Source organism: Miscanthus floridulus, chromosome 12 (assembly GCF_019320115.1).
Source record: "Miscanthus floridulus cultivar M001 chromosome 12, ASM1932011v1, whole genome shotgun sequence".
NCBI lineage: Eukaryota > Viridiplantae > Streptophyta > Magnoliopsida > Poales > Poaceae > Miscanthus > Miscanthus floridulus.
The window spans coordinates 63,926,164-63,939,715 of record NC_089591.1 but is presented as its reverse complement, the minus strand read 5'-3'; the positions used below and the strand labels follow the sequence as shown (position 1 = coordinate 63,939,715).

The following is a 13,552-nucleotide window of genomic DNA, read 5'->3' as shown; positions in this document are numbered from 1 at the left end:
AGAACGAATGCATCCATTACGTACGCTTACGCGCAAATTAGCATAGTTTGCACAGGGCACGTCTCACGTACGCACTGCATTAAGAATACGGTACAAGCTGAATCGAATTTAGAACATGTACTATGTACGTACTGATGAACAGATAAAAGTCTTTATTTATTCATACACACCGATCGAATGCAAAACGATTAAGGCCTGGTTCGGTTATGCTAGATTTCACTATGAATCAATCCAGATGATCAAAGACTATATAAAATAGAATAGCACTCCGACTAGGAATTAATCCTGGGAACCGTTCTCTGGCAAACGAACGGGTCCTAAACCAGACACAGACAAATCGGAAAACGGAAATCAATACAAGCAACCGAAGCCAAAGCCGGAAAACGGAAATCAATACAAGCAACCGAAGCCAAAGCCGATCAAACAACAGGAGCTACGATGCGTGGCCATCGCATGCATAAACACGTGCATACAGACCAGCTAGTAGTACGAATAATGCAAACCAAATAAACCTGAACTCAAACGATCCAGCTACACTCTGCAGCGACCACGAGCGCGCGGCTGATGAATGCATGCTTAGGCCTTGTTCGGTTGGATGGGAACCATTCCAGGCTATGACTTCCTTCGATAATTTACAAAGCATAGGAACCGTTTCGGCCCGGAACGGCTTGGAACAGTGCTAACCGAACGGGGCCTTAGAGGCACTTGAATCCGGTGGGCACGCTCTTGCCGCTGTGGTTGAGGATGAGGCTGAGGTCGACGGGCGGTTGAGCTTGATGCCGAGGATGTTGCCCTTGATGGCGGTGCAGAGGCAGAGTGCGGCCTCGAGGTCGACGAGCCCCTCCAGCAGCGGGCAGCATGGCTCCGTGGGCGACACGCCCACCTTGGCCTTGATCAGGCCCAGATCATTGGCGCACATGCCCAGCTTGAGCGTGTCACGGGGGCACTTGCAGGACGAGGCCGGCGTCGGGGTCGGCTTCGACGGCGTCGGCGGCGTGGGGCAGTCGCCACCGCTGGCGCTGGCCATAGCGAACACCGCCAGGTTCACGGCCAGGAACAGCGCAACGACCGAGGCCTTGCCTGCCATTGTTACACACACAGCAACAGCTGCTCGATCACAAGCACGAAGCGGAGTGATTAGGCTGGGTGGCGATCTAGGGACTAAAGTTTATGAGGTGTCACATGGGGTTGCATGTGGTGTTCGGATACTAATAAAAATACAAATTACAGCGTCAGTAATTCGCAAGACGAATTTATTAAGCATAACTAATTTGTCATTAGCACATGTTACTGTAGCACCACATTGTCAAGTTGGGCCAAATATATTTGATCAAATATAAATGTCTAATTCTCAAATCAGGGGCAAAATCACAAATAGGCATAACAAACAGGGACAAAATTACACGGGCATTTCTGTCCTTTTGTATAAAATATAACACCGTTAGGGGAGGATGACGGAATAGGGGTAAAGTGATGCTTCGTTTCAAAAATAAAGGGGTAAATTCACAATGTCAAAAAAAACATGGGTAAAATAACAATTTCGATACACAGCAAAGGTAAAAATGCAAGCCCCACGCTTGCAACGGTGTTGCTTGGAGGCTTGCACGGCGGCACCGGTGGATCCGTGGCAAGCCGACAGCCCCCACGCTTACTCTGCTGGTGCGCTCGCTACTCACGCTCGGTGTGACCTGTGGCGGGCGATGCCGCGACGTGCGGTCGGACGCCACCGGAGCCCCGCGGCAGGGCGCCGCCGCCGCCCGGCGCTCGCACACCGAGACCCACGGGCGGGCGCCACGACCTCTCCGCGGCCGCCTGGAGGAAGCCCGCGCCCCGCCGATGCAGCCGCCGCGGCCAAGAGGCAGTCGCGCCCCGCGCCCTGGAGGCAGCCCCGCCCCACTGGTTCTTCCGCCGCCGCCGGAAGCCCGCGACCGGATGCAACCACGTTCGAGACTTGGGATCTGGCGACCCATGCTTCTGTTTGGGATGAGACGATAAGGATAGAGGGCAGTATGGTCATTTCGCCTTTGCTGTTCAGATTTATAATTTTTTTAATTCGTTTAATCCATATCCATCTGACGGACGGGCGTCTAAAGCAGGGGCAAATGGACCATTCATTTCAAAATAGCAAGGATAAAATTATAAAATTAAAAAAATAGGGGTAAAATCACAATTGAACTACCGGACAAGAACACTGACACAATTTTCCCAATAATAATCACCGTCACATGCATCCATGGTTACGGGAAGCTTAACGCTCTAATAATTTAGTGAACGTTTTCTCGTTCAAAAAAATAAAACTCAGTGAACGATGCACCAATGCTTGCTCCTATAAATGGCACACCGAGCAGCATCCATGAACCATCGCAGGCGCTTAGCAGTCCATCGAGTTAGGGGCCGTTTGGTAGGGATTCTCTACCGGATCCTGGAGCTCTTTTGCAGCTCCCTCAGCCAAACGCCAAAAAACAGAATGGCTCCTCACTAGGAGCTCCTGAAATCGCGCTGAGACGATCGAGGAGAGAGAAGAGGAGCCAAAAATACTAGCTCCCACCGGATTCGACTCGCACCGGTGGCCCCCACGTGCGGCCATGGTCGCCTTTGACCTTGCGGAGGGCGCGGGCACGGTTGAGGTAGGAAGGGACGACGGCGCGGCCGCGCGACGAGGGACGTAGGCGGAGGCGGCCGCAGGGACGAGCGGAGATGGCATGAGGATGGATGGCCGTGGAGGGACGAGCAGAGATGCCGGCATGGAGGGCGGAGCCGGCGTGGGCGTAGATGGCATATGCGGCTGTGGAGGGAGGAGATAAGGTTGAAGATGCGGTTCGTTCGCTTGAGGCCTTGAGCGGGGAGCAAATAAGGTTGGGAAAGAAAAGAAAAGAAAAGAAAAATGAAAAGAAAAAATGAAAAGAAAAAAAAATGAAAAAGGGTATTATGGACATTTCATTCATTTGGACTGCCGGACGAAGCTGTTTTGCCAAACGGTTCAAAAAACTGCTTTAGCTCCTCAAGTGAATCTGCTCCCCTGATGAAGCCACAACTGAAGCTGTTTTGATTGGAGCCGGAGCCCTACCAAACGGACCCTTAGAGGTGTTTGGGCCTAAACTTTGTCGTTGTCTCTTTGGATGTTTCGATACATGTATGGAATATTAAATATGGACTAATTATAAAACTAAATACACAGATTGAAACTGTTTGCGAGATGAATTTTTTAAACCTAATCAATCCATGATTTGACAATGTGGTGCTACAGTGAACATATGCTAATGACAGATTAGTTAGGCTTAATAAATTCGTCTTGCGGATTACTGACGCTGTAATTTATGTTTTTATTAGTATCCGAACACCACATGCGACCCCATGTGACACCTCCTGAATCAAACACCCCCTTATTAAGGCCACCCAGCCTAATCACTCCGCTTCGTGCTTGTGATCGAGCAGCTGTTGCTGTGTGTGTAACAATGGCAGGCAAGGCCTCGGTCGTGGCGCTGTTCCTCATCATGGGTGATCTTGATTTGTTTCAGATATAAAGCTGGACAGTGCTAGTGATCACGATTGCTGCATTGGTTGATGCATGTTGACGTTTGTTCTCGCTCGATGGTGGATTAGTTTAGTTTAGTAACTTGCATATGGGTTGGCTGGTTTGTACCTTTGTAACATGATGAGGATGCCATGGAAATGGGTTTTAAAAATTGTTGTGTTAATCAGAGGACAGCAAAGCTACGAGACGAAGGGCGCCAACCGGTGGACTTCAAAGCAACCCTGTGATTGCTGTGTTAATCTGCGTTTAGTTTGACATGTAAGGGCACGGACGCATGGTTGTTCGCTTCAGAAGAAAAACGAAGATTGCAGGGCGTTGCTGGAGCTTAGCGGCACAGACGAGGCAAACCAAACAAACATCACAGGTTCAGTCTTAGGATCGGATCATTCTGGACCGGAGGATCTGCCAAACCAAACAAGCTGTTAATAGTTTGAATTGATCGAGGTGGTAAGAAAGCTCAATTTTGGCAAGAGTTGGCTTGAAGATTTTGCACAAAGAAGAATTAACATATATCTTTTCAAGTTGTTTAGAAGAATCAACTAGGCCTCCAATTGTGTCGCATTGTTGTGAATCCTAGCGAAATTCCTATGGTAAGTGCAGTGTCCATTTTTGCTCATTTTTACATGGTATATTCTTGCATACCCACAGTCACCAAAACTTCTAGATTTGCATGCTTCTCGAGCGTGCGGCGGTGTAGCAGGTCGAGAGCTCGCTGTCTCGATGACACGATCTCAATGCCAGCCAGCGTGCACCCTCAGAGTGACCCAACATGGACATGTCAGTCCCCCAGGCATGACAAGGTGGCGAGCCGCGTGTCCCGGTCTCGGTGCATGAGCATGTCGGCCTTCACTGTGATGTGCGCGATACCCTCGATGCCCACAGACATACCCACGACGATGTGAGGGAGGGGGCAAGCCGTGGCTACCACCCTCATCGTGGTGGACGCTACGACAGCGATGAGGACCGAAGCCCGAGCCCTGACTTGCTAGGACCTCAGGCCTTTGGCCGACATATCCTCAATGTCGTCTTCCCACCGCGGTACCGATCGCCGACCAACGTCCTGAAATACTCTAGGGAAACGAACCTTAGACTGTGGCTCGAGGATTACCGTCTTTCTTGCCAAGCCGGTGGAGCGTATAATGATGATTTCATTATCCGCAACCTTTTGCCCAACAGAATCCAAAGTTGGGTGGACCTGAAAGAGATCTTCGTGGGAAGCTTCTAGGGCATATACGCACATCCTGGGAACCCATGGGATCTCAAAAAGTACCAACAGAAGGCTGGGGAAACCCTTCATGGTACATCCGGTGCTTCTCCCGATAGTGCAACGAGCTACCCAACATCGCCGATGCCGACGTCATATGAGCCTTCCTGTCTGGGACCACCTACGAGTCCCTGGTTCACAAGCTAGGATGTAAGGGCCCATAAACCATGAAGGAGCTCCTCGACATCGGCACCAGCCACGCCTTGGCGAGGAGGCGGTCGGGGCAATTTTTGACCGCCTCAATGGCATGGCAAAGTGGGACGAGGACGCCAGCGAAGGTGCCTCCAACCGTCCTAGCAAGAAGAAGAATAAGCAGCAGCGCGAGGGCTCGCTTATGGCCACCGCCGACCTCAAGGGGGTCAGAAGCCCACCGAGGGCACCCCGAACCACTTCAAGAAGCTGCTCGAACGGCCATGCTCGAACCATGCCTTTGCTTCCTTGATGCGTACTCCGGGTACCATCAAATCACGATGAAAGAGTCCGACCAGCTATGACGTCTTTCATCACACCATTCGAATCATTCTGCTATGTCATAATGTTGTTCGGTCCAAAAAATTCAGGGGCTACGTACCAGCGTTGTATGCTCAAGTGTTTTGGGAGCCTCATCGGGTGAACCGTTGAGGCCTACGTGGATGACATCATGGTCAAGTCCAAACGGGTTGACCAGGTCATAGCCGACCTAGAGTAGACCTTCACGAAACTTCGAGCAAATGGCATTAAGCTCAACCCCGAGAAGTGCGTTTTTGGGTTCCAAGGGGTATGCTATTGGGTTTTATTGTCTCTGAGCATGGCATCGAAGCCAACCTAGAGAAGATCTCGGCCATCATGAGGATGGGCCCAATTCAGAATATAAGGGGGGGGGGGTACAATGAGTTATAATGCGCCTCGCCGCGCTCAACCACTTTATCACGCCTCGGCGAATGAGGTCTCCCCCTCTACCGGCTCCTAAAGAAGGCTGACCATTTTGAATGGATGCCCGAGGCCTAGGAGGCACTTGACACGATCAAACGGCTTCTGACAAAGGCCCCGATCCTGGTCCCTCTGACCAATGGGGAACCACTTCTGCTCTACATTGCAACCACCATGCAAGTGGTCAGTGCCGCCCTAGTGGTAGAGCGAGAAGAATATGGACACACCCTCAAAGTACAGTGTCCCGTGTACTTCATTAGCGAGGTCTTGTCTGATTCTAAGACTCACTACCCTTAAATCTAGAAACTCCTGTACGCCGTCCTTATTGCCAAGAGGAAGTTGCATCACTACTTCAAGTCTCATCTAGTGATGGTCATGAAATCCTTCCCTCTCGGCGAGGTCATCCAAAACTGGGACGCCACAGGCAGAATCATGAAGTGGGCACTCAAGCTGATGGGTCAAGGCATTTCATATGCCCCTCGGACGGCCATCAAGTCTCAAGTGTTGGCTGATTTCATTACAGAGTGGACCGAGGTCCAAATGCCACTAGCGGTCGTCAACCAAGAGTACTAGATGATGTACTTTGATGGATCGCTGATGAAGAAAGGCGCCAGCGTGGGATTGGTCTTCGTTTTGCCCCTCGGAGTACGCATGAGGTACATGGTTCGCATCCATTTCCCCTCCTCCAATAATGTGGCCTTGTATGAGGCGCTCGTCAACGGCCTACGCATCGCCATCGAGGTGGGTATCCGATGGCTCGACGTCCGGGGTGACTCCCAGCTGGTCATCGACCAAGTCATGAAGGAATCAAGCTACCACAATGCTAAGATGGCTACATATTACTAAGAAGTCCACCAGCTAGAGGACAAGTTTGATGGTCTTGAGCTTAATCACATCCCGAGGCATCTCAATGAGGCAGCCGATGCACTACTAAAAGCGGTGTCTGGTCGAGAGTCAGTGCCAATGGGCATCTTCGCCAGTGATCAGTACAAGCCCTCAGTCCACTATGAGGAGCCAGAACAGACCGGTGACATGCTACCCGCCTTGGGCTCGGGCGCTAACCGACCGTTGGCTTCATCCGACCCCGAAGTCATGGAGCTTGTTGAGGATCCAGCGATAGATCCCGACCCTCTGAGTGACTGTGGGTGCCTTACCTTGACTACATCCTCCATGAGGTGCTGCCGATGGACAAAATGGAGGCTCGACGGCTCATGCGCCATGCCAAGTCCTTTGTACTTATTGAGGGTAAGCTCTATAGGCAAAGCCACACCGAGATCCTACAGCGCTGCATCCCCATCGAACAAGGGAAGCGGTTGCTAAGCAATATCCATGGTGGGGTATATGGTCACCATGCCGTGCCTAGAACCCTAGTTGGAAATGCATTCCCACAAGGCTTCTACTGGCCGACTGCAGTAGCCGACGCTAAACAGATTGTGCACACCTATGAAGGGTGTCAATACTACGCTTGGCAAACCCACCTACTGGCCCAAGCACTCCAAACGATCCCCATCACATGGGCATTCATGGTCTGGGGCTCAATCTGGCCGAACCTCTCAAGAGGGCACCCAAGGTCTACACACACTTGCTTGTCGTCGTAGAGAAGTTTACAAAGTGGATAAAGGCTCAACCGATGTCCGTGATTAAGTCCGAGCAAGCCGTGCTGTTCTTCCTTGACATCGTCCATTGGTTTAGGGTCCCGAACTCCATTATGACAGACAACGACACGTAGTTCACCAGAAAGATGTTCCTCCTATTCTGCGATGAGTACCACGTTCACGTCGATTGGGCCACCGTGGTGCACCCCCGCACGAATGGGTAGGTTGAGCACGTGAACGACATGGTCCTACAAGGTCTCAAACCTAGTATCTTTAATCAGTTGAAAAAGTTTGGCGGACGATGGGTCGCAGAGCTTCCCGCGATACTCTAGAGCCTGAGGATGACCCCAGCCGAGCCACCGGCTACACACCATTCTTGATGGTCTATGGTTCCAAGGCAATCCTCCCAACCAACCTTGATTATGGAGCGCCGAGGGTCAGGGCGTACAATGAATAGCGAGCCAAGGCATCCCTCGAGGATGCCATGGACCAGCTAGATGAAGCACGCAACGTCGCCCTCCTCCGCTTGGCCAAGTACCAGCAAGCGTTGCGCTGGTACCACAACCGTCGACTGTGGGGTTGGGCCTTCAACGTTGGAGACTTGGTGCTTCGCCTCATCTAGAGCAACAAGAACTGCCACAAGCTCTCTCCACCGTGAGAGGGACCATACGGCATCGCGGAGGTGCTCCAACCAGGCACCTACAAGCTCAATACCATTGAGGGCAAAGTCTTCGTCAACGCCTAGAACATCAAACAGCTACATTGTTTTTACCATTAATATATGCACACTTTCTCTTATCAAGTTTTGCTACCAACTCCCCTATCTTTAGTGACACCCGACCCCAGCAACGACAGCGGGTTGGGCTTCACTCGGGGGCTGGTAAGAGCATATCTATCTTGTATACATTCTCTATGACCGACCCTATCTCATGTTGAGACCCAAAGTTAGGATTGCCAAAACAGACGCTGAGTATAACTGGTCGGACTGCAAGAAACCTACGCCCCAATGGCTACAACGTTTTTGCTCACCAGCGTGATAAGAGTTTTTCCGCACCCCGAGCTTTTTAGCCTTAACTATGGAAAGAGTTAGTACGCGTCTAAGAGTATATCCACCTGGCAAACATTCTCTATGCCCAACCCTCTCTCACATTAAGATCTAGAAGCAAGGGTTGCAAAAACGAACGCTGAGTAATACTGGTCGGATTGCAAGAAACTTACGCCCCAGCGGCTATGGCATTTTTTATCACCAGTGTGATTAGAGTTTGTTCACCCGCACCCCGAGCTTTACAACCTTAACGATGGAAAAGGTCAGAACGCATTAACCTTTTTATACAAAAAGGGGGAAGGGCTAAAAATCTGTTTCGCCATAATGAAATTTAAGAGCTTGTTTAGTTGTTACGAGTTCGCCACCAGGTTTATCTGCCTAACTAAAATTCTTGGGGAGGATGATCTCATCCTCTATCTCCATAGTAAAGTCCTGTGCCAATGGGTCACCTAAGTCGGTCGGATGGCTCAGGCCGCTGCCAAGAGATGAGTAAGGAGCAGTAGGATGCCCCATGTGGGTTATGCCAACTCCGTCACAAATGATGGACCCAGATTCCACTCGGACATATCCGGTAAGAGCTCTCCGAACCCGTCACTCGAGCCATCAAGGTAAGTCCTATTCCAGCGGGTCACCCAAGTCATCCAGACAGCTCGGGCCGCTACCGAGAGATGGGTCATCTTTAAGTGACACCTGACCCTAACAACAGCAAGGGATCAGGCCTCACTCGGGGGCTGGCAAGAGTGTCTATTTGGTATACATTCTCTATGCCCGACCCTTTCTCATGCTAAAACCTAAAGGCATGGTGTGCGGAAACAAACACCGAGTAAAATTGGTTGGACCGAAAGAATCCTACGCCAATGGCTACGACGTTTTTGCTCACCAGCATGATCAGAGTTTTTGTCCCCGCACCCTGAGCTATAGCCTCCGCCTTCCCAGGAAGGGTTTGGAGGGGCCTACTGGTGGAATCTCCATCGAGGAGAGGCCAGCAGGTCACCCAAGTCGATCGGATAGCTCAGGCCACTGCCGAGTGATGGGTAGGGAGTAGCAGGATGCCCTACATGGGTTAGGCCAACTCCATCATGAATGATGGACCCAGATTTCACTTGAACATATCCGATAAGAGCTCCCTGAACCCGTCACTCGAGCAATCGAGGTAACTTTACCAACCCCCATCCTACTTTTCTAGTGCATGATCATTTATTCATCCATTCTCATGCATGCAATCATACATTCATCCCATACATCCAAGCATTGCATATGCAATTATTGCATCAGAACGCTTTGCATCATGTCATGAAGCGGTAGTCATCTCATTCGACATGAGCGACAACCGACCGGGGTTCAAAGACCAGCCCGTGAAGGGCTCGAGGCCACCTCATGTCGAACAGAGCCAGGGGAGAAAACACTGATGAGCCCCAGCAGCCTATGCCCGACCCACTCAAAAGTAGATAGGGTCATCTCGATCTTCTCATTCGATCCTAACCTTAAGCTAAGCCCACAGAATCTCCATCAAGGAGAGGCTAGCGGGCCACCTGAGTTGGTCTCTAAAATGACTCGGGCATCTACCAAGAGGTGGGTTAAGGAGCAGTGGAATGCCACATGAGGACTATGCTGACCCCATCATGAATGATGGACCTGGATTCCACTCGGACAAGCCCGTTAGCGAGCTCACCGAGCACGACACTCGAGCCATCGAGGCAAATGTCGTTAGCTCAACCCTCCAGTTGTAGAAACCATGGATGGGGTTACGCATAAAACTTAGCCAACCCCTACCGAGCCTAATGGGGCTCAAGGGCTCGAGTCATCTAACCCCGACTCAGGAATCAGATCAATGGAGGTTTGAAGGCCAGCCCACGAAGGGCTCAAGGCCGCCTCGCGTCAAACAGAGCCAGGGGAGAAAACGCAGATGAGCCCCAGTGGCCCTTGCCCGACCCACTCAGTAGCAGATAGGGTCATCTCGACCTTCTCATCTGATCCTAACCTTGAGCCATGCCCATAGAATCTCTATCGAGGGGAGGCCAATGAGCCACCTGAGTCGGTCTCCAGAATGACTCGAGCATCTATCGGGAGGCGGGTTAAGGAGTAGTGGAATGCCGCATGAGGGCTATGCTGACCCCATCACGAACGATGGACCTGGATTCCACTCTGACATGCTAGTTAGTGAGCTCACTGAGCGCATCACTTGAGCCATCGAGGCAAGTGACGTTAGCTCAACCCCTCTGGTTGCGGAAACCGTGGAGTAGGTGATGATCACAAAGATGAGCCAACCCTCAACCGGACCCCCGCTACGCGCGGGGGCTCAAGGAAAGTTGGACACACAAGGAGACCGAATGCGCGGTCATAGAACGATGGCTCGGATCCTAGGGAGGGGATACACACTAAAACTAAGAATAACGTTTCTAAAAAAGAGACACTTTCTCCTACTAGTTTCGCTACCCTCTCCTCGATCTTTAGTGGAACCCGACCCCGGCAATGACAAGGGGTTGGGTCTCACTCGGGGGGCTAATAAGGATATATATATACCCTTTCTAAATAGTTGTCGTGCCTGACCCCTTCCTCACGATAAAAACCTAGAGGCAAGGTTTACGGAAACGAACGACTAAGTCAGGCTAGTCAGACTGCAAGAAACCTATGCCCTAGTGGCTCCGGCAGTCTTGCTTACTAGCATGATCAGAGTTTCCTGCCCATACCTCAAACTCTATGGTCTTAACAATAGGTGGGTCGAAACGCATTAACCCCTTCTTACACATAAAAAGGGAGAAATAACAAATTTATTCAACCGAAACAAAAAGAATAGATTTGTTCAAAACGAAACAAAATAACAAACTTGTTTAAATGAAACACAAGGATTGGAACTTGTTTGCTTGTTACAAAAATGGCCGCCCGACCTATTTAACTAACTAGACCGTCCGGGGGAGAACTATGCCTTCAATCCTATCCATCGGTCCTACGAAAGGGGAGCCACCACCGTTTCCATCTCCTCTAGCTCGTGGATTTCATAACTAGGTGCATGGCCATGGCTCATCGCCTCTAGATCGATGTTGTCCCCATAATGAGAATGAGCAATCACGAAAGACTAATTGACCTCGGTGCGAAGGGCATTCCTCTCTAGCTGTTGCACCTGAGCTATGATCTCGACGGCATGAGCCACGAGTCAGCCGGTCCCCTCAAATCGCACCACCTCAAGGTCATCGTAGACCACTCTAAGGGCGGTGCTCAAGATACCGAGCTCATCACTCTCTGCCTAAAGATTTCTCCTCACCTTGGTGAGATCTACAACCAGCCCGGTAGAAATGCTCTTGGCCTCTAGCTTTTGGGTCGTCATGCTTTTGAGCTCGGCCTAGAGGGAGCCGACCTTCTGCTACGTGTCATCGTGCTCTTGGCAGGCCTGGTCATGCTCTCAAAAAGCCATGTTTTGAGCGAAGCCTCTCTAAGGTTTGGATCCGCTCATCCCGCTCCTTGCGTAGTCGAGCGACCACTGTGGCATCTAGGCTCACCCTCTTCTCCAGGGCCGCGAGCTTCTCCTTGGCCCCCAACTTTAGACCCCTTTCCTTCTCAACCTCACCCAGAAGGTCAAGGATCCACTGGTGGGTCTCGGTGTCCTTCTAGAGCAACTCATCCCACTTCTTCCGGACCCTGGCAGTTTCTTCATCATCCTTCCGTGACCTCACCGATAGGGCCTCGAACGCATTCTCGGCCTCGTCAGCATCCCAACGATCCTCGACCACCCGCGATCGAAGATTGGCCGCCTCCACGGTGAGGGGAGTCAGGTCGACTATGGTAGAACCGCCTAATATAATGCCTCCTAGGAGTGCTCGTCTTTGATTAGACACTAAGCACTCAAGGGAGGACACCAAATTATGCTATCCCGTCGGACACACCCCGAGGGAGAACCCAAAAATCCATATTTTTCCATCATGATCACAAATGAGAGAATAAAGCTTACAAAATTTAAATATTTCTTACAACACTTTTAATACAACATCAGAGTATAATATTTATTGTTATAACAGCGGAATGTAATCATATTATTAGAGTTATGAATAATTTAATTTAACAGCAGAATATAAACTTGTGATCCGAATTACAATAGAAATAAATAGCTATTAATGGCATGATGAAGCATTGATAGATAACTAGGACAACATATTATAAAACTTTCATTTATAAAAAACATTTAGTAAGAGTTATAAATAAAAACTATGATCGCAGCGTAAAGGAAATCCTCTCTGAGCCTACCAGGAGGAATCCACACACAAGGGTCAGCCCTAGCCTCCACCTGTCACCTGCAATAGGGGGGAATAAAACACTGAGTACTCAATTGTACTCAGCAAGACTTACCCGATAGGAGTAAAGAAAAGACTCTAGGGATATGCAAGGCTATCTGGCTTATGGGTTTATGGCATATGTAGGAAGCATTACTAAAAGTGCATCCTTATATTCGATTTTTATTAGCAGTGCATTAGTTCATTATCTATCCATTCTTTGTAAGCACCTGTGCTACCTTCAAGCAGGTGGTAAGCAATCATGTTTCCTTTTTCCATCTTTCATCTTCCAGTTCTTACTACGGTGCTAGACCATCGACAAGCCATATCGGAACGCTGACAATTCGCGAATTAATGCCCCCAGCTAGGTATCCCAAAAACACACGCCCCGCTTGTACCCCAGGCACGAGCATGACCAACCCATCATCCTCATGTCATGGGGTCTAGGTCCCCTTCCAAACTTGGACTCCAAGCCCCCGCTCCTAAGTCCCAGATTAGTGCAGTGCAAGGACCTCCACCATCCCCGCCTCCAATCAGTCGGTCCAGAAAGAGCCAGAACCCACGACAAGAGAGCAACAAGTCTTCCAAGCACCCATACCCAAGTATGTGCTCGGGATAATAAGTCTATGACTTGCCTAGAGTCTTATGCAATGGCCGGTCCTTAACCGACACAGACAGGGAAAGCAGTGTAACCAAGCTATGCCCCGTGGCCACAGGAGACAACCTCTTACACTTACCAATACCCAAACCATATCTCTGTCCGGTCACCATTTTCCTTTCCACCATTTTATATATTCCAAGTGATAATAATACACTAATACATTTCCTATCTCTCACGAGTGATAGGCAATCACTCGACTTCTACCAGAGTCCTGTAGCATAGCAATCTACACGATCCTGTCATACTAGTAAGACTCATAGGATAAAGATTTATATATG

At 50.1% G+C, this 13,552-nt stretch overlaps 1 pseudogene; it reads right to left on the bottom strand.

The window, feature by feature from the left end:
- Window positions 1-695: 695 nt before the first annotated feature.
- LOC136498504 (14 kDa proline-rich protein DC2.15-like) lies at window positions 696-1,087 on the bottom strand (annotated as a pseudogene).
- Window positions 1,088-13,552: the final 12,465 nt, after the last annotated feature.